This window comes from Panthera tigris, chromosome B1, assembly GCF_018350195.1.
Source record: "Panthera tigris isolate Pti1 chromosome B1, P.tigris_Pti1_mat1.1, whole genome shotgun sequence".
NCBI lineage: Eukaryota > Metazoa > Chordata > Mammalia > Carnivora > Felidae > Panthera > Panthera tigris.
In genome coordinates, this window is record NC_056663.1 from 28,557,989 (window position 1) to 28,579,516 (window position 21,528).

At 37.5% G+C, this 21,528-nt stretch overlaps 1 protein-coding gene across 3 annotated transcripts in view; it reads right to left on the reverse strand.

Moving 5' to 3' along the window:
• The window catches only part of TEX15 (testis expressed 15, meiosis and synapsis associated), a 99,373-nt gene that overhangs the window by 77,608 nt on the left and 237 nt on the right, over positions 1-21,528 (reverse strand). Inside the window, exons 1-2 of one of the 3 annotated variants that reach the window (XM_042983139.1) lie at positions 21,000-21,070; positions 7,163-7,238 (exon numbers count right to left, since the gene is read on the reverse strand). The gene's annotated coding sequence lies outside the window, so the exon portion shown is untranslated. Of the gene's footprint in view, positions 1-7,162; positions 7,239-20,770; positions 20,859-20,999; positions 21,071-21,528 lie in introns of those variants that run through there. The other 2 variants (XM_042983140.1, XM_042983141.1) reach the window with 2 other exon arrangements.

A 21,528-nucleotide genomic window follows, 5' to 3' on the forward strand; every position in this document is an offset into this window, starting at 1 on the left:
AAGGGTTAACATACATGCAAGTATTAACATATACCCTTTCTTAGAAAACTACTGGAAGATGTGCTTTGGGGTGGGAAAAAAAAGAATGAATCTAAAATAAAGATGACGTGGGATTAAAAAAAAAAAAAAAAGAATGAACCCAACCCAGAGTAGTGACCTTAGGATGGATGAAAGTGGCACACAATTTCTAGGAAACCCTCAGTGTAGACTGAAGCAGGACAATGGAGGGCTCCAGAACAGAATTCCCCACACACCTGGAACTAATATAACATTGTACATCAACTATACTTCAATTAAAAAAAAATTCTCTAACTTAAAAAGAAAAAGGAACTTATGTATCTCAGCACCCCAAAAACCATTACTGGCAAGTACTAGCACATTTGCAGAAAAAATGTTACATTTAAAAGCAGGCTAAAAAAGCTATTATTAATTCTAAGGAGAAAAGTTAGACAATCACAGTTGTAGAAAACAATATGTAGATCATAATAATGTGAGCACTGATTTCTAACAAAAAATTATAAATATGTTGGAAGGATGGAGGTAGGTAGTGAGATGGTGGTGGTTAGGAGTTATGTTCTTATCTACAATGATGACAAAATCAATGGATAATTTCTATCATTGATAAATCAAGAAACACTAGTAAAAGCATATTACCTAGAAGTGTGGAGGTGAATACCTAGGAAAGTAACTACAGAAGTTGAAGGTTGCTGCCCCTAGGAAGTATAACTAGGAACAGAAGAGAATGGGACAACAGACAACTGTCTTTCATTATATATATTTAGTATTATGACTTTTTGAAATTATGTGCAAGTAGCAATGCTTCTATCAGATGAACTACACTTTTTTGTTCTTGTTTTGTTTTTATCCTGCTTTGGTATCAGAATAGTACTGGCTTCATGGAATGATTTTGAATGTGTTCCCTCTATTTCACTATTTGTAAGATTTTGAGAAAAATTGTCATTAGTTATTTTCTTTAATGTTTGGTAGAATTCACCAATGAAATCATATGGTCTTGGGCTTTTCTGTGTTGGGAGGTTTTTGATTCCAAATTCAATTTTCATTCTTATTATAGGTATAAGAAGATTTCCTATTTCTTGGACTCAAGATTCATGACTCAGTCGTGTTAACTTGTACATTTTTAGGAATTATCTGCTTTTTTCCCTAAGTTACATGATTTGTTAGTATATAATTGTTTATAGTAATCTATTATCACACTATGTATTTCTGTGTTTTCTCATATTGGTTTTTGAGTCTTTTCTCTTTTTTTCTTAATGTAGTTAAATCATTGCCAATTTTGTTTATTTTTTGGAAAACTGATCATTACTTGAAAAGTTAAGTTATTGTTTATTCTGGTCTCTATTTTATTTATTTCTGATTTTTCTTTGTTATTTCCTTCCTCCAGTAAATTAGAGTTAATTTTTTTTTCCTAGTTCCTGTGGTGCATATATGTATTTTAGATCATGTATTCAGAAGTATGCTTCAGGTAAAACATTTTCTTATTGGAAAAAAATAACTTTAACTGAGGGTACTCACTTAAGATAAAGCCTATCAGAGGGGAAGTGGGTAAGGGATGGATGAAACAGGTGAAGGGAATTAAAAGTTCACTTATCATCATAAGCACTGAGTAATGATTGCTGAATGAATTGCTGAATCACTATACTGTACATCTGAAACTAATATAACACTATATGTTAAGTATACTGGAATTAAAATAAAAACTTAATAAAATGAAATTATCTTAACAAAAAACCCACAAAAGTTAATATTTTAAGAAAGTAGAGTATTTTATACTTCATATTAGGATAAAAAATAACTTGTAAGGCTATGCCATTACATGTAGCAAAAACTTTGCTAGGAATCAGAATATCTAGGAAGAAAATTCTAACACCTTTCACAGAGATTTGCATAAATGGAAAAATCAGAAGTTATCTGTGAATTCTGGTATCACATGTCAAAAAGTTCTTACCGATCTAGGTAACATCTTGAGAAATATGAAGGAAAGTTTGCTTTTGTTGGTGGTGGTAGTTATTGTTATACAAATGTTCCAAGTCCTTTTACACTTACAGCTTTTTTGTTTTTTTTGAGAGAGAGTGTGTGTGCGTGCACGTATAGGAACAGGAGAGGGGCAGAGAGAGAGGGAGAGAGACAACCCCAAACAGGCTCCCTGCTGTCAGTGTGGAGCCCAATGTGGGGCTTGATCTCATGAACTGTGAGATCATGACCTGAACGGAAACCAAGAGTCAGATGCTTAACGGACTGAGCCACTCTTAATCCTTTTCCACTCTTAATCCTACTTGGTTATTTGTATCATTCAGTTTTTATAACATTTTTATAATTTGACATTTTTATAAGTGAAGTGTGTGCTTTGATTTGGAATTGGCTAGTTCACTGAATACTATATAGAAAGTGGTGATATTTTGTATATGAAAAGAAATTAAGGCTAACAGAACAGTAACTCTAAGCTTACAAAGAATATAAAATAAATATTCAGAGGTTAAAATATTGAAGAAACAGGGATTAGATAGTTAAAGTGTGAAGAAAGTTTTAAAAAGTCCTTTCTCACTAGACATGTGCCTGGAAAGGACATGTTCTTGGCATCTCCCTATTTCTCACTGTGAGTAACATCTTTTTAATGTAAATATGTAACACTGAACTCAGGGTTTGGGTTATCATACAATTCTTCACTAAACAGAATGCATGAAGAGACAGTCTGAGATACTTTAAGCAGGAACTGACCTGTTTCTACTGGAAGAAAATACCATGGGTCATAAAGTAAATTCAGCAGGGGAAAAAAAAAAAACAAACCTGGCAAAAACACAGCAAAAGTTCAATAATAATTATGCCTTGAGTTATTGGTACTATCCTTTTTACTTTCTGTTTTTGTATTTTTCTACCATGTTATCTCAAAGGGATTGCATTAAAATCCTTCTAAGATCCTAGGGGAGCCTGGCTGGCTCAGTCTGAAGAGCATGCAACTCTTGATCCTGGGGTTGTGAGTTCAAGCCCCACATTGGGTCTAAGAGCTTACTTAAAAAAAAAAAAAAAGTGTTCTAAGGTCCCGTATTATCTATAGAAGGGTGAATATACTGATTAACTTTAGACTTAGTTACACATACATGTTTTAATTTCTACGCTAACAAGACAGAGGGATAATTAATTCTGGTTTGGTGAAGTCTCAACTCATTGACCTATTAACATTGACAACTATTTTTTCAATAACTGCTACCACTGTGCTCTGCTAATCTGCCTCCTCCCAATCTGCTGGGGAGTAGAATCTCTTATGGATTTCGTAACTTTTAATTCACTCTTAATTATTAAAAGTCTGATTTAATTAAAATAAGAAAATAAATTTATAATAGAGAAAATGAACAAAAGACCAAAATTGCTTCTTTGTAACAGCGAAAAAACCCCGAACAATAACTGTGCTGAGACTGATGAAGGAGGAAAAAAAGATACAGATTCAAGGCAATTCCTTTATGAATCCCAGTAAGATTTCTTTCTTGCAGTTAGATAAAAATGATTTTAAAATTAACGTGGATGAGTAGGTACTTGAAAGGCATGGTTTATTTATTAAATGGGGCCAACATAAATTAAATATTTGTAATGAAATAAGATCCTAATTGAGAACATAATACAATATTTCAAGTTGGATATGAATGTACAGTATAATCATTCATTATACTCTCTAGAAATGCGAGGCATTTCCAGGGAAAGGAAATCTAGAACCTTAGGGAAATTATTAATGAAATAAGTGACCAGGACAAATCCAGCTGGTAAAGAAGCTGGTAAAAAAATAAACAACAAAAAAATCCCACTGGTTAAAGAGAAAGAGATTATAATAAAACTAAACAGCACAATAGTAAAGATGGAATGGGAGCCATGTCAAGAAGAGACTGTAGGCGCCTGGGTGGCACAGTCGGTTAGGCATCAGACTCTTGATCTTGGCTCAGGTCATGATCTCACGGTTTGTGAGTTCGAGCCCTGCATCTGGCTCTGTGCTGATGGCACAGAGCCTCCTTGGAATTCTGTCTCTCCTTCTCTCTGCCCCTCCCCAACTTGTGCGCGCGCCCTCTCTCTCTCAAAATAAATAAATACACTTAAAAAATTAAAAAAAAAAACACAAAAGACATTGTAGTCAAAAAGGTAGAGACAGTGCCTGCAACACAGACACAGTGACTAGTACTTGTTTCTGGTAATGTGGAGTTTCCAAGTGAGAGTGAAACATTACACTGAGACCAAAGGCAGAAAGATCCAGTCCCATGGAAAGGAATGGGGTGGTGACAGAAAAATGGAAGGTCTTGAAGAATTCCTTCTGATGCCATCATAAACAAACAGAACACTCTGAGGGAAAAATGAATACTGGAGGAATTTTGAAAGATCTCCCAAAAGGTGAGGTTGAATTGATCATAAAAGAGCAAGATTATGATCTGTATTGTGGTAAGAAAAAAAGCTCATACCAAAAAAACCCAAAAAGCAAAAATATAAAGCCTAATGATTCAAGGGTTAACACCTAACTTCACACAGATTTTCAATAAATGTCTGTTGAATTAGTGAGGCTGGGGGGGGGGGGGGGAGACTGAAGAGGTAAAGTTAAATGATCCATTATTTTTCATGGACTAGAAGCTTGTAACCCCTTAAAGGGGCAGAGGATGCCCCTTAGCGGCTACCAGTAAAATCTATTAATTCTCTTGTTTCACTTACAGAATGTTGTTGACTTTTGTCTATCAATTTTATCAACAGCATCTGGCTGAGTATCAGATCGTTTATTCTTACTGATTTCAGATTCAACATCTATGTAGCCATTTTTTTGTGACACATATCTCATAAGATAAATTTACAAGTTATCCAGAGGTTTACATGTCAACACTTTGTGAAGACACAATAAAGAAAGCTCAATTTCATCCTTGTAGTGTCTCAGAAATCTACCCTAAACTCTCTCTCTCAAATTCTTCTTTAACTTGAGGTTTGGCTTAGGGGGAGGCAGTGATATTGGGAATGCCTACATGAAGAACAATGATAATCACAAATAGTCGTTTTGTTGTTGTTTTTTTAAACTGGCCCTTAGGAGCATCTGGCTGGCTCAGTCAATGGAACATGTGGCTCTTGATCTTGGGATCATGAGTTCAAGCCTTACCTACACTGGGTGCAGAGATTGCTTAAATGAATAAACTTAAAAAGACCCCAAAAAACCCAAACTGCCTCCTAGTCTTATACACAACAGGCAGAAGTTACTAAACAAAAGATGCTTCTAGATCATTTTTCATATAAAATTAACAGAAACTGGAAACAAAATAGCAAAGGAAGCTCATGTAGTTTTCTTACACTTTCAATTGTATTTAAGATGGACATTAGGACTATCTTATTTCTTTTCTGATAATCTTTGTTTATTCTGCTATTGTCAAATCCCAGAATCTTTTAGGAAAAGCACCATGTGAAGCTTATCAAATCCTCTTGGAAAAGATGAGCCATCTGTTGAGTCCTATTTCCCTGGAGGGCATTACTGTGAGTCAGAGACAAGGGCTTATAACTACACAGTAATTCCAGTAGCTACCTTGACTCACTACAGAAAATAACAAGGAAGATTAAAAAAAAAAAAAAAAAAAAAGCAAACATAATTCCCAAGAGAACAACTCTCCTCCATTGATAACTTGTTTTACTTAGGTTTAAAGAGTTAGATAAGCAGAACCTGTGTGCTTCTGAAAATCAGTGCCCACATCAACCACTTCTCTAGAAAGATGTGGTGTATCAAAAGAAAATGTCATACATTAGAATACACTATATATCTAAACTCCTGGACATTTAGAGTAAAACTGTACTAATTTGAATGATTATGGAAGAATAAAATCTTACTACCCCGGGGGTGGATGTAATAAATAGATTATGAAATGTTACCAAATAAAAACCTGAGATTTACCCAAAAAAATTAAGAGAAGCTCTCAGGTTTGTTTTGAAGACTTTGCTAAGACTGAACAAGCAATTTTTTCCCCAAATGCAAAAAAAAGTCTGGAACTGATCACAGTGACTAGTTAAAACATTGGCAGAAAAATATCTTAAAATCTCAGGCCCAGTTACAAGTAGCTGAGGCTAACCTGGCTACAGAGCTCAAACTCCTGCAACTTAACAGTCCAACTTTTCACTTTCCTTCCAAATTGTCTTTATGAAATTAACTTGAAAAAGAATGGTTTTGAAGTATTTATGACATAGTAAGGAAAGGACTCCATACAAGAAGTCAGCAGACTTGGATTTCTTGTCCTGATTCTGCCACTCACTAAACACCTGCTCCTAAGCTTTACTCTTCTCATCTGTTTTCAGTAAGGCTTAAAGCTGAAAACCGTAAAATGTTTTGCTTCCTCCTATTCCTATCCCACTCTCTACCACTACCAAGCTCTATTTATTTACATTTTCTCTGTGGTTCCACACACAGGTACGTGCAAAAAACTGTACTGTGTATGCAAGCTGATGTCATAAAAGTTTGGCAGTTTCAGAAGTTAAAGAGCCTTGATACCCTTACTTTTAAACTACTTAGAAAACTTATTTCCTCAGAGTACATCTGTGTATGACTATGGCACTTTTATTTTTTTAAATGTCAACAGTTGGCCCAATTTCCATCCTCTGACATGTTTTGTTTTCAAAATCAAACAAGTATCATTTAAAACCCATCCAGTTAATATGTGGGTGACCACATGTGACAATAACACTTTTGATTAAAAATGGAGAAACAAAAACAATCTGGCTACAAAATAAATGTCTTATTCTGCTTAAGTACTAGCTCAAAGGTAATTCCAAACCTCAAATAACACAAATATTCTAAGCAATATCTGCATATTGGCCTGACCTTCCAATTTAGTTATTCAAAGATTCAATACTTATGGTAAATTAAGGTCAATTTTGTATGGGTCAATGTTCTCCACTGGACTATAATTTACCCATTTTTAAATCTCCAGCAGCAATCACAGATCCTCATAAGTACCCAATAAAATTTCCTGCAAAGGATACTTTAGTATTTCAATGTGTGGAAAAATACACATATTCCTCACATATCTTTTTTATTGTGAAATTATTTATAAGTCAATTATAAAGTAGATTACTGACAGTGAGTTTAAAAAATCAATACAGTATTATAAGTACCAGCAGTAACAAAACCATTATTTGAAATACTTACCACTCCTCAATGGAATCTACCATCATACAGTTATGATCAGGACTCAGTCCATACATGAAAAATGACAAAGGAGTATCTACAAAAAAAGAAAAGGCAGAGGTGAAGAAAATTATGGTCACATTCTCCGTCACGAATAAACTCTTTTTTGTTCTGCCATTTTTTTCCTCGTGAATTCTGCTTTCCTTTTAGTCCTGTTTCATTTGGGGGGAGGGTAGGTTCCGTTTTCTGCATGTCTCAGTACCTTCTCTATTACACCCTTGCATTCTTTTCTCCTCTACTCTTCCTAAGTCTTTCTCTTCGCTTTAGTACGTTCTCATCTGCTATTCAGAATCAGCTCACCACTTTTATGCAGCCATCTAGCAGAGAAAATGACATTGTGACATAGCAGATGAGCTTGTCCTTGGACTTTTATATATAGCAAAAAACACTAAACACAAACACTGATAGTTTTATACCAAAAGTTTAATTAAGTCACTATAAACAGTTATGGTACATGCTATGCACCATCTAGGTACTTTATATACAGTATCTCATTTAATCTGCACTGATTAGCAGTATTACCATTTTTTCCAGATGAGAACAGGGAGAATCAAAAAATTTAAGAATCTTGCCTAAGGTTATCCAATTGCTAAGTTGGTTTTCAAGTCCAATCTTGATATCTGGATTCTAAACCACTAAACTATCCTAACCATTTTTTAAGTTTCTTTCTAGAGACATTTAAGCCATAACTCTAATTTTATGCACCATGGAAACAATAAGCAATTATAAAATATGTCCAAATCTTAATGACCTGTTTATAATTAGCTTCAAATTTATGTCTTGATTTCAGGATAATAGACTTATGCTTTGATTTCAGGATAATATTAAAATATAATTTATGCCCTGATTTCAGGATAGTACTACTGGTTACATAATAATCTCTATATGATGCTATTCCATACCTTAAAATGCTACACCTTCTTTAAGAAAAAGTATGTTTTTATTACTGATACATCCAGCAAAATTTTGAACTCCAAATTCTAGAGTTTTTCTATTTTCCAAGTTAAGCATTCAAGAAAATTTAAAAAAAGTATTTAAAATAGACATTGTAGGAGCACCTGGGTGGCTTAGTCAGTTAAGCGTCCGACTTCGGCTCAGGTCATGATTTCACAATTCACAGGTTCAAGTCCTGTGTCAGGTTCTGTGCTGGTAGCACAGGACCTGCTTGGGATTCCGTCTCCCTCTCTCTCTGCTCCCCAACCCCCAAATAAATAAATTAACCTTAAAAAAATAAAATAAAATAGACATTGTAGATCTACTTTTGAAAAGAAAACGTCATTACTACACATTTTAAAACTCTGTAAAAACAAAAGAACATGTTAACCTTTACTGATAATTTTGCCAATGTTTTAGTGAAGTGCTTTAATGAAGTGTTATTGCCAAAAGGACCCAAAGAAATAAAAGTGGAAAAAATACACAGAAAAAATCAGAATCAGTATAGTCACAGAATATCAAGGTAATAAGGATAAGAGACTGACATATAAAAATAAAATGACAACTAATTTGGAAACTAAAAATTCTGAGAATTTAATGATGATAGTCTATCACTCACAAATTCCCACGATTGGAGCTAGCATTCACATAAGAATATCAATAATGGTATGAAATATTTAGTAATAATTAGATGGATGACATGTACATTTGGAAATCAACGATTAGTGCATTTGCTTGTCTACTGTAACTGTACTAAGTTAAAGGATAATTTTTAAGTCAGTACACTTAAGAATCCAAAGCAAACTTGTAAATTAAGACAACGGGGGTGTATAAAAAACAAATACGTATGAAGATGTAAAAGTTACCAATACTCTTAATTTGATCATAGAAGTTGCTTAAGAAAGCACAAAACACAAAAACCCTTGCGCAGAGCCGTTTCAGACTTTCTGGAATAGCAAAACAGTGGCAAACCCCTGAAATAAGGGGAAAAAACTGGCTATGGGACACTGAAATTAAAAAGCAACACCAACCTAAGGCACCTGGGTGGCTCAGCTGGTTGAGCATTCGACTTCAGCTCAGCTCATAATCTCACAGTTTGTGAGTTTGAGCCCCACATTGGGCTCTGTGATGACAGCATGGAGCCTGGAGCCTGCTTCAGATTCTGTGTCTCCCTCTCTCTCTCTGCCCCTCCCCTGCCCCTGCTCACACTGTCTCTCTCTCTCTCTCTCTCTCTCTCTCTCTCTCTCTCTCTCTCAAAAATAAATATTAAAAAAATTTAAGTTTAAAAAAGCAACACCAACTACAAATTTAATAAAGAAGGTACTGACTTGGTAAGCCTTTCCACAAATTCATGGGAGGCATTTCATTAAAAGAGAAACGAAGGGATGCCTGGGTGGCTCAGTTGGTTACACGTCCCACTCTCGGGTTTGGCTCAGGTCGTGATAACATGGTTCATGAGAACTAGCTCCACGTCGGGCTCTGTGCTGACAGCATGAAGCCTGCTTGGGATTCTCTCTCCCTCTCTCTTTGCCCCTCCCCAGCTTGTGTGGGTGCTGTCTTTCTCTCTCTCTCTCAAAATAAATAAATAAACATTAAAAAAATAAAGAAAAACTGCCTTCAAGACTTTTCTCTACTAGAACCTATGTAGTACAGTAACTCTGAATTTAATCTGTAGAGGCTCTGGGCTGATGGCTCGGAGCCTGGAGCCTGTTTCCGATTCTGTGTCTCCCTCTCTCTCTGCCCCTCCCCCGTTCATGCTCTGTCTCTCTCTGTCCCAAAAATAAATAAAAAACGTTGAAAAAAAAATTAAATATGAGAATTCTATATTCATTGATATATGTCAGATTTTCTTCTTTAGAACTACCCATTTACCAAGAAAAAGGGAAAAGACCTCAATTTCACCTCATTTTTAACCTGTTTCGGGAGAAGCTAAGAATGTATTATGTAAGAATTCAAATGGCAGAGAGGTCAACAAAACTGTTTAGTTGTAAGAAAAAAATCCACATGGGGGGGCGCCTGGGTGGCTCAGTCGGTTAAGCGTCCGACTTTAGCTCAGGTCACAATCTCGCGGTCTGTGAGTTTGAGCCCCGCGTCGGGCTCGGGGCTGATGGCTCAGAGCCTGGAGCCTGCTTCTGATTCTGTGTCTCCCTCTCTCTCTGCCCCTCCCCTGCTCATGCTCTGTCTCTCTCTGTCTCAAAAATAAATAAACTTAAAAAAAATATCCACATGAAATGTCAACTTTCTATTCTTTAGGAACTTGTATTTAAGGCCAGAAAATACAGAAACAGGTCAACTTAAGAAGATGAACAAGCAACACGTGTTTGGGTATAAAATTATATTGGAAAATTAAGTAAGCTTGTTATGAATTTGTCAAATTGACACATATTAACTGGAGCACCAGTGGATGGTGAACCAAGGCTCAACAACAGACCACAAGAAGAACTGAAGAGAAATTTGTTACAGGTCCTGGAGGAAGTAGTGGACACACCTCAAGGGACTACACAGGAGATGAAGGCAGAGTGAAGACGCAGAGGCAGGACCTGGGCACATGCCTTTATTAGGGTCTGTGAACGGAGTGCTTTGGGGTTCGTGGGCTAAGATGGATTGGTCAACTCAAAACAAAAGAGCAGGGTTTTGGTAAGCTGCACAGGGGTCTTAACCAAGGGGCGTGTAAGGGAAAGGCAGTGGGAGGCAGGAGAGACAGGTGATCAAAAGGGCTGCTGGGGAAGTCATTTCAGAAACTTCCATTTACTTGTGACTCTGAGGGCTAATATCTAGGGCATGCATTTGCATGAGGGAGCTAGGGTCAGTTTCAGGTCACCAAAGGCTGCCTGGCCAAACAAAATGACTGCTGAGGCAGCTGTACTGTGGAGGAGCTTAGCTAAACTCTCAACAAAGCTTGAAGTGAAAAGAAGCAGGGAAATGACCAGTGTGGCAAGATTTGGGTAAAGAATCTATTCCTCGTAAATTCAGATATTTAGGTGGCTGAGTTTTCAATCAATTTTTATAGAGGTCTGAAAAAAGCTTTGTGTTGAAAAAGATTTTAACAGACACCTCTAAAAAATACTGTTCAGTAAGTCTGTTACCGAGTTATATACTATACATTCCAATTATAGTTCCCTAGATACACAAGCACCAGCAACTAATGTTCACATTCAGGAAATTACCTGTATTTCTGGTCTTAGTGAACGAAGGGCAGTGATTCTCAAATTGGGGTCCCTAGACCAGCAGCATCAGTATTACCCGGGAACTTGCTGGCAACACAAATCTTCTGGGCTCATCCTAGACTTTCTGAATCAGAAAATCTAGGAATTAGACCTGGCAATCTGTGATTGGACAAGTTCTCCAGGTGATTCTGATGGTTTGAGATCTACTGGTAGGTAATTCCGAGGAAAGCATCCAATCAGCTACATAAGAATAGTTTCTCCCCCCCACCCCCCATCTTCTTTTCCATTTTTAGTATTAGCAAGCAATTCTTTTCAACCAGAGTCACTATTAGGAGAAAGAAATGTTCTGAATTAGAAACGTCACTTTCAGGCCTAATGCTCCTGGCAAGGAAGAATCTGAAAGAAATTTTTAAAAAGACTGTGGGTTTGCTCTTTTGGGGTGGAAAGGGAGGTAGGCAATCAATTCATTTAACAAGTATTTATCAAGCAGCTACCTTGTTCCAGGTACCCAGCAAGAAGGAAAGACAAGGAAGTAAAAAGAACTCTAAAAGCCACCAACAATTTTAATTTGGGTATCTTCAATGTAATTAACACAGGATGCCTATTCCAGGTGTGTACACAGGCAAAATACCAAATGAGTAATAAGTAATAATTATTTTTACACTGAAGCAATGGACTAGCAAAGCAAAAAACAAACAAACAAACAAACAAACAAGGTTCATTCCTGATGATCTAGAGTTGGTGGTTCTCAAACTTTAACATATATCAGTCACCTGGAGAGCTTATTAAAACAGATTACTGGGTCCCACATCTCTAGAGTTTCCAATTCAGTATGTCTATGCTTGAAGCCCAAGAATTTTTTTTTCTTTAAAAAAATTCTTTTTGACATTTATTCATTTTTGAGACAGAGCACGCAAGCAGGGGTGGGACAGAGAGAGAGGGACACACAGAATCTGAAGTAGGCTCCAGGCTCTGAGCTGTCAGCACAGAGCCTGACGCAGGGCTTGAACTCACAGAGCATGAGATCATGAGCTAAGCTGAAGTTGGACACTTAACTGACTGAGCCACCGAGGCACCCCAGAATTTTTTTTTTTTTCTAACAAATGACCAGGTAATGCTGATGGTCCTGGGACCACATTTTGATAACCACCAATCCAGATGATCAGGCATCATTAAATTTGGGCACTCCAGGAAGGAAAGGTCTAAGAATTACCAGTTCATTTCTCAAGGCCTTCTCATTTATATTTATCGCTAAGATTTAGTCTGTCTCCCTGAGGGCAAAGAGAATAGGAGGGACGGATTATCTTTTAAACTATGTGGTTTAATTATTTTATCACAACCCAAATTCAGTTGACTATGTTGCCTTAATCAATCTACAGTATGAGGGTTTCTTAAACTAGAAGCAAAAGCCAGTATTCAAACATTTCCATGGTTTTGTGGTGACTCAGAAGTCCTAATTTTGTTTTGATGTCCTATAGTGTATGAACGGATTTTTCTAAAAATTTGGGGGCAGGCTCTCCCTTCAGTCCCAAGGAGGATCCTGTATCTATTTAATTATACACAGTCAAATGAGAGTAAAGTTAAAAGTAATTTATATGCTTTAAAGACTATCCCAAGAGTCTAGGCTCTGGGAAATAGTACTCCTAGTCCAGCTGCTTTTCATCAGGGGAATAATTAAATTTAAGGGGCCCCCAAGGGTTAGGACTCCCCTGCTTCCTTTCCCGTTGGAGTCCAGGAGCTTTGGTAAAAATAGATCAGGTTCCACAAAGAGGCCACGGTCATCCTGGCCACAGAGAAAGGTGAGAAAACAAGTCAACTCTTCATTAACTCAATCCTCCAGTCCTAGCTCTTCCTTCAACCTTCTCAAATGCCCAAATTCTAACAGGCTTAACCAAAAAGAAACACTCTACCATGAAGTAAACTAGCAAAGGATACTTTGCAACCTATTTTACATGGAAAAAAAACTGGATTACCTACACTCCTCCTATATATCAACCTTGTTTTATAATTTATAGGTGAACATAATGAGAGATTGTTACTACTTAGTGAGCCCAATTAATAAATACAAAGAATGCCTTCCTCTAAGTTACTGTATTGAAAACGAGTGAAAAGCAAATGAAACAGCAGGAAAGTTACCCCCTTGCCAGACTAAAGCCACTTCTTTCCTCCCTATGCAGATATAAACAGAGAGATGATTGCCTGACCAAAGTTCTGGAAAGCAGATGTGTTGCTCGAAGGGTATAAAATATGGATGTGTATTGTGCTACCAGGCTGTCAAAGATGAAGAGATCAATCAATAGAACTCCAAACTGAGTCCATTCTCTGTGTGGCAGAAGAAAATTACATACAAAAGGAGTTAGGGAATTGTAAAAGCACAGGAATGAGATTAGTAGCTAATCTATTACGGCTATGAGATTTTAAAAAACATATTAGGGAAATACAAAGGCATAATCAGATGACTAAAGATAATGACATACAATTTTCAAGGGAGTTAAACACATGAAACTCTTGGAAGAGAAAAAATAATAATAAAGAGCTCCTTATTTAATCCTTGTAGAAGACTTATCAGTTATTTTCCCCAATAACAAAGTAATCTCTAAAATTGGTCTTACCTAAAAACCCACACAATTCATTTTTATTAATATAGGTATACAGGTAATAGATGAAGCATCGTTTGATAAATTTCTAAATAGGACTGAACCAACAATGAGTCAACTTTTCCTCTTGCATTGGATTGTTTTCTAGTTAAAAACCAACAGTATTCCTCAGATAGCCCTTCAAAGTCAATGAATAGTGTACTGAATCATTCTTGCTATTCAAGGTGTTGTTTTCATTTTAAAACATTAAGCTATCTTTCTGTGTTGGTCCAAAAAATTCAACATCTTGTATGGAAAATACAGCCATCAATTATTAGTTACCTATTCTGGTCTGCTGAACCTAAAAGAAATGCAAGGTTGAGGCCAGAAAGATAAGGCAAAAAAAAAATTTTAATGTTATTTATTTTTGAGAGAGAGAGAGAGAGAGAGAGACAGAGAGAGAGAGAGACACAGAGAGAGAGAGAGAGAGAGAGAGAGAAAGCAGGGGAAGGACAGAGAGAGAGGGAGACATAGAAACCAAAGTCGGCTCTAGGCTGTCAGCACAGAGCCTGATGCGGGGCTCGAACCCATGAACTGTGAGATCATGACCTGAGCTGAAGTCCGACGCTTAACTGACTGAGCCACCCAAGCGCCCCAAAGTAAAAAAAATTTTAATGCTGGTTTATTTTGAGAGAGCATGTGTGGGCATGTGAGGGGCAGAGAGAGAGGGGGAGAGAGAATCACAAGCAGGTTCTGCACTGTCAGTGCAGTGCCTGATGCAGTGCTCCATCCCATGAATAGTGAAATCATGACCTGAGCCAAAATCAAGAGCCAACGCTCAACTGACTGAGCTACCCAGGTGTCCCAAAAGATAACTATTTAATATTGGATCATGTATATCTGTAAAGGAGTCATACCCAGAAAACACTAATATGCAATTATAATTCTTAAATAAATATATCTAATTATATATCCTTCTGATAGAAGAGGCATGATGTTCATTTTAAAATTAATTTTTTCCATATTTAAGTTTAAATTTGAGAAGCTAACAACTAACAATAATAATATGCATCCTTATCCTATCAAGAATGGATTTCAATATAATTTGTCTATTTCTAACATCATACTCATTTTAAGAGTCTACCTGACTGTAATAACAAGACTTCTCAAAAATTCTGTAGAAGCCATGTCTGAAATACTAAAATAAACCTGGTGAGGATTACACCAAGTAGACTGGAGAATTCCAATAAACCTGTAGGCAAAATTTGAGTATTATCGAGTCTCCAGAAGAAAACTAACCAGAACACCCTACGCAAGGAAATGAATTTGCATCATTTTTCTTGGCTTTTCTGATGCTAGTCTTCTGTTAGACTAAAAATTTTAGTCCCATTTTTAAATAGTCCACAAATATGAGGTGAACAAAACAGACCAATTTGCCATTAGCTTTCTTCAGACTCAGAAAATCTGCAGCAAATAATTTTCCTTAAAAAATTTAGCGTAAGTAATTTAGATAAATTGTTGGTTTTTTGCAAAAAAAATTTTTTAAAGTAGGCTCCATGCCGGTGTGGGGCTTGAACTCATGACCCTGAGATCAAGAGTTTCATGTTCTACCTACTGAGCCAGCCAGGTGCCCCCAGATAAATTATTTTTAAAGGAAAATTATTTGATTCATTCATGACTTAGATCAGAGATAAATAGTTCTGGTGGCAGTATGGTAAAGCCAGATCACCTAGTTCCAAATCCTGTTCTGCCCTTACTAACTATGCAACTTTGGACCAGTTACCTAATCTCTCTGTGCCTCAATTTATTCATATATTAAAAATAGGAAAATTAACAAATATCTACTCAAGTTAATTCAGTTGATCAATACTCCCCTGCTGTATGAGTAACTAAATTAATATATGCAATATATACAATTGACTTACAGAACAAAGCACTATTCAGTGTTGGTTATTATTATTAGTATGTGTTTGATCACATAATGAGATAAAATTTTTAAATTCTTACAGTTTAATGTTAATCATCTAACATTCATCCTCTCTTTTTCAAATATTCATATGATTTATTGACCTGTGAAGCCCTATTCTCTTTTTAGCTTTAAGAGAGAACAAAACTAGGGGTGCCTGGGTAGCTCAGTCGGTTGAGCGTCCGACTCCTGATTTAGGCTCAGGTCGTGATCTCACAGTTCATGGGATTGAGCCCCATGTCCAGCTCTGCACTGACTGTGCAGAGCCTGCTTGGGATTCTCTCTCTCGAACTCTCTCTGCCCCTACCCTAATTGTGCTCTCTCTCAAAATAAATAAACTTTAAAAAATCCTTCAAAAAAATGAGAACAAAAATATATAAAGTGCATGTACTTGTATGGGCTAAATATCTCAGATAGGCAGGCACATAATAAACTTGGAAAAACTAAAATACTAGGTTTAATTGATTGAAACGGGCTTTAAAGACAACTGCAAATATAAAAGGCTGGGTTTTTGAGAGAGAAAGATGGATTTGTGAAACTTTTCTTTAAAAATTTGCTCTTTTGCTCTTTGAAGTTGCTTCTTATTCCTTGACTATTTCATTATACACAATATACCCCACAGAGTATAAAGGATGTATAAACCTGGAGACTGTTGTACTGGGCAGGGTGAGTCAGTCAGAGATAGAGGAATGCCATGTGGTTTCACTCATATTTAGAATTTAGTAGACAGAACAAATGAGCAAGGGGAGGGGGGAGAGAGGGAGCAGACCAAGAGGCAGACTCTTGTCTGTGGAGAGGAAACTGGTGGTTGTGTGGGGGGCGGAGTGGGTGATAGGGATTCGGGAGGTGCACTTGCTCTGATGGGCACAGGGTGTTGTGTGGAGGTGTTGAATTGCTATATCGCACACCTGAAAATGGTGTTGCACTGTGTGTTAGCTAACTGAAATTTGAATAGAAACTTAAAATGGTGCACCTGGGTGGCTCAGATCCTGATGTCACAGATGTGTCAGCCACATCAGGCTCTGTGCTGACAGCTTAGAGCCTGGAGCCTGCTTTGGGTTCTGTGTCTCCCTCCTTCTCTGCCCCTCCCCTGCTTGTGCTCTATCTCTCTCTCAAAAATAAATAAACATTTAAAAAAATTTTTAAGGAAACTTAAAAAAAAGAAAGCATAAATCCAAGGTCAAAGGGCTTACAGACTTTCCTGACCACCATTATGATATGTAATTCTACTAGCAAAGAATTTGATTTTATAAAAGCTCAGTCCCTTTTGAATTTGTTCTTTTATTTATTTATTTTTTATTTTATTTGAGAGAGAGAGAGAGAGAGAGGGAGGGAGAGAGAGAGAGAGAGAGGGAGAGAGAGAGAGGGAGAGAGAGAGAGAGAGAGAGACAGAGAATCCCAAGGAGGCTCCACACTTAGCACAGACCATGACCCTGGGATGAGGACCTGAGTAGAAATCAAGAGTTGGACACTCAACTGACTGAACCACCCAGGTGCCCCAGGATTTGTTCTTTTATACTAATGGTACAAAATTATGGCAATGTTTTCATCTACTGATATTAGGAAATATTTGTTCATGTCTTCCTTCATTTCATTTTTTGCTCATAGTTTCTGCTAAGACCTGTCATTAAAATGCTTACATGAACTTGAAATGTCCCTCTAAAAGCTTTACTTGTAAGCCACAGAGTATAGAACACTGGCTTATCAAAAAAGAGGCCACTACAAGGTCCAATAACTATAGACTAACGAAAGCAGCAAAGGACTGGCAGTCAAAGCCTAGGTCTGAATCCCAGTTCTGCTAACATCCAGCTATTACGCTTTATAAACTGGGAACATGTTCCTGTACAACTACTTCAAGTTTATTATTGCTAAATTTGTTTTGGCAAAACAAATTTAAAACTCTAAATCTTTTAGAGTCTGATGAAGCTATATATTTTCCTCAGCAAAAATTATCACAATCCACACATTTTTTTTTGCAAACAATCAGGGGCTTCAAGTAATCACCAAAGTCCATGTGTCCTAAATTAAGAACCTCTAGACAAGAGGATTACAATGGTTTCTGCTGATTTAATATACAAAAATGCCATTTATTCATTCCCCTCCTTTTCTCTCTCTCACACACACACTTTGCAGTTTTGCTGTTCAACCTATAAACACAGCAGTGCTAACAAGCTTATGCTTATAAAAGTGAAAAAGAAATTAAGTTTTACCTTCACTGGCAAAAAGTAAGTATGCCCCCCAACTCGAGGTGTGTGCGCCAGTTTCAGATTGTATCCTGAGAAGCTAGATACTCAAGTCAGTGATTTTCTCTCTTGCGACCTTGTCCTCCATATCCTCAAGTTGAGTTACAGTAGGTTAAACTTGTCAGAAACACTTAAAAATCAAAATGGCTTTATATATATAGGGTCTAATAAGCACTACCAAAGCCATCCAATATGAAAATGACGTTCTGATAAGGATTTAATTGTTCACATATATCCACAGCCATACTAATGACAGCAGCAGCTGCAGCTTTGCCAAAGTCTCAGCTGTGGTAATTAAAGACAGACTCTCAGGAGCAACTATCGTTAGTTTCACAGGGCAGTAATTACAAAGGCTTTGCATTATGTGGATTATACATTCCAAGGATATAGAGTTGCTACCAGACTTCAGAGACTATCTTAAACAGGCAAAATTGCTCATTAAAGCAATCATCAAATTTACTCTATTAATGAGTTTAAAATTCTCTTAAGTTTGGGGGGGTGGAGCCTAGATGGTGGAACAGCATGGAAGTTTTTTTGTGGGTCTCGGGTCCATGAAATACAGCCAGACGAACACTAAACCATCCTGCACACTTAGAAAACTGATCTGAGGATTAACACAACAATCTGCACAACCTGAACCACAGAATTCAGCAGAAAGAGAAAAAATTCATTTTTATTTTCATTTAATAAAAATATTTTTCTTTAATTTTTTTCTACTATATTTTTTACTTTTGTGTAAATTTTCAAAAATTCTCTTAAGTTTGTTCAGCTTACTATGCATCTTTACTTCACCTTGTAAAATAGAGCTATTTTTAAAAAGTTATTTTTTGACAATCTAAGCCTACCTCTGGACTAACTTCATATAACTGAAAATATCACAAAGTAAAAACAAATCAGCCTAGAATATCACTTATAAACACACAAAAAATCAATGAATAAAACACTGGTATTCTGGAAATATTTTTTAAACCAAAAAGTTCCTTTTTGATAAAAGTACGTAACAAATATGAATGGAAAAAGGTAAGGGTTAAAGGAAAATTAATCCCAACTGTGCAACACATTTAGGGTTTGCAGTTAATCAGATTCCATCACATCTAACGGGATAACAAGCAGGCACTTCATATTCCTTAAAGCATTCTTCTTCAAAGCAAAGACATTTACAAATAAATAAAAAATAGGAACATAGCAAAAGCTGACCAAAGCAACACATTTACCAAAAATCAGAATTGCCAATTTTCTAAAATTAATCTTCAGGTATTGTAAAAACGGTGATTGTTATCCCTAATTTAAAAATTTTGTAATCCAGGTAAACTATATCATGTTTAAGTATAATAAAAAATAACTCTATAACTTAAAAGTGCCTTAGTAGCTGTTATACTGAGAGAAAAGGTAATCCTTAAGTCACTTGCAATTGAGTACAAGTACCATTATAATATATTTTATTAACAAAAGTAGTCTAATTATGTTTTACTGGTTGTAGAAAGCATTTTAAAAATGTAAACATAACTGATATATAACATTTATTAGTTTCGGGTGTGCAACATAATGATTTCATATGTATATACTGCAAAATGATAAAACCTTTTTAATGTGGTAAACTATAAAAATAAAATGAGGCTGAAATACACACTAAAATTATCACTAGTGTTAAATTTCCAGAAAATTTAAATAAAACTTATGCTTATTTTTCCTGTTGATTAACAACTAACCTCTAAAGATAATTGCAATTTTCCCCTAGTCATACGAATTCTTCAATAATTTTTTAAAAGTTTTATTTATTTATTTATGAAAAGTAATCTCTCTACACCCAACGTGAGGCTCACACTCATGACCCTGAGATCAAGAGTTAGATGCTCTTTTGATTGAACCAGCCAGGCGCCCCAAATTCTTCAATAAATTTTTAAAAAGAAAATACGCATAGGTTTTCAAGACATTTAGGCACGGTCTCCAAAATTTTGACATCTTTATGATTAGACTCAGATTTTAAAATATCTGGGGAATAAGATAAAGACAGTTTTCTATGTGTGTGTTTAAATTAGAAGCTTTTAAGAAAATGAGCAATGACAAAGCACTGAAAATACCTATAAATACTGATTTCAGTCCTCCAGTTCCCTTGGCCTCTTCTGTTAAAATGTCCTCCTTTCCAATGAACACTGACATATTTTGAATGAAGTCTAAAACCTTTTTAGATTACCTAATATATTTTCTAAAATGTGAATTCAATGACACTTTTCTTAAAGCTTGTACCATTTCTATTGGTACCTCCACACATACACACTTGGCACATAAGTGACCAAAAAACAAATTCAAAAACGTAAATAAGCGAATTACAATTTTGTGTCACTTCCACTTTATATTTTGAAATAGTCCCACACTCATCTGTCACCCCAAAAGGCAAGCATTGCACTTACGTGTTGGGGTGCTTTACATTGCACTTGGAGCCCACAATTTTTAAAACTTGAGGAGCACTGGAACTGTCCAGTGCACTGGAAAAGCCCAGGAACTGTCGACCTTTCCACTTTCTGTGCCATCCTTACTAAACTGCTTTCCACACAGCCACCAGGGCGGCCGTGTACCTCAAATCGAGCATTCCAAATAAATTCAACCCCAGAGCGGAAACGATGGAAACTGCCTTAAAAGACTGGAGTAGGAATGGGCTTAGGCAGTGGCTCATACTAAACTACCTGAGGTCAGGAGGCTTTTTCTGCACCCACGCCAGGGTGGGACCCGAAAAGTTTCAGTACGTTCAAAGAACTGAACCAAGAAGCCAAGAATGATCAAAGCGAAGCAGTCTCGCAAAGCCTCCACTCAGCCCTTACAACGGCCAAAGCGCCTCGGACACGCGGCGGCCGCCTCCCCGGGCGCGAAGGTCCGCCCGCCCGCCAGCCCGATCTGCCGTCGGGGGATGCTCACCTCGGGCTCACCCTGCACGCCCGCCTCCCGAGCCGCCCTCGCCAACCCGAGCTCCACGGGCTCCTGCAGCGAGACAGCGGGCGGCCAGCGCCGGCGGGCATCGTCCGAGCGCGCGGGCTCTGCTCCGCCGCGATGCGGCGCGCGGATGCCCCGGGTGGCCCGGGCGGCTCAGCGCCTCGCGACTTCGCGAGAGCAGCCGTCACCCGGGCGGCGTTCCCCGCCTCCACGCTCGGGAGTCGCTGGGTTGTGCGTGGCTGCCAAGTTGCGGCGGGAGAGGGCGGCAACCCCCACCCCCGCCCTCCCGGATCCTGAAGCCCCGCCGCGGTCCCGCCCCGCCCCCAGGGAAACCGCACGGAGGCTAATCCAACCCTGGCGCCTGGCCCCGTGCGAGGCACACAGCATTCGCACTGCTCCCTTCGACCTTGTGGCAACTGAGAATCAAGAGGTCGGGGATCCGTCCAAACTGTGGGGTTTCCCCTCCCGGTTACCGGTACCTGAATCTCCGTGGTGTCGGGATACCTCTGCACGG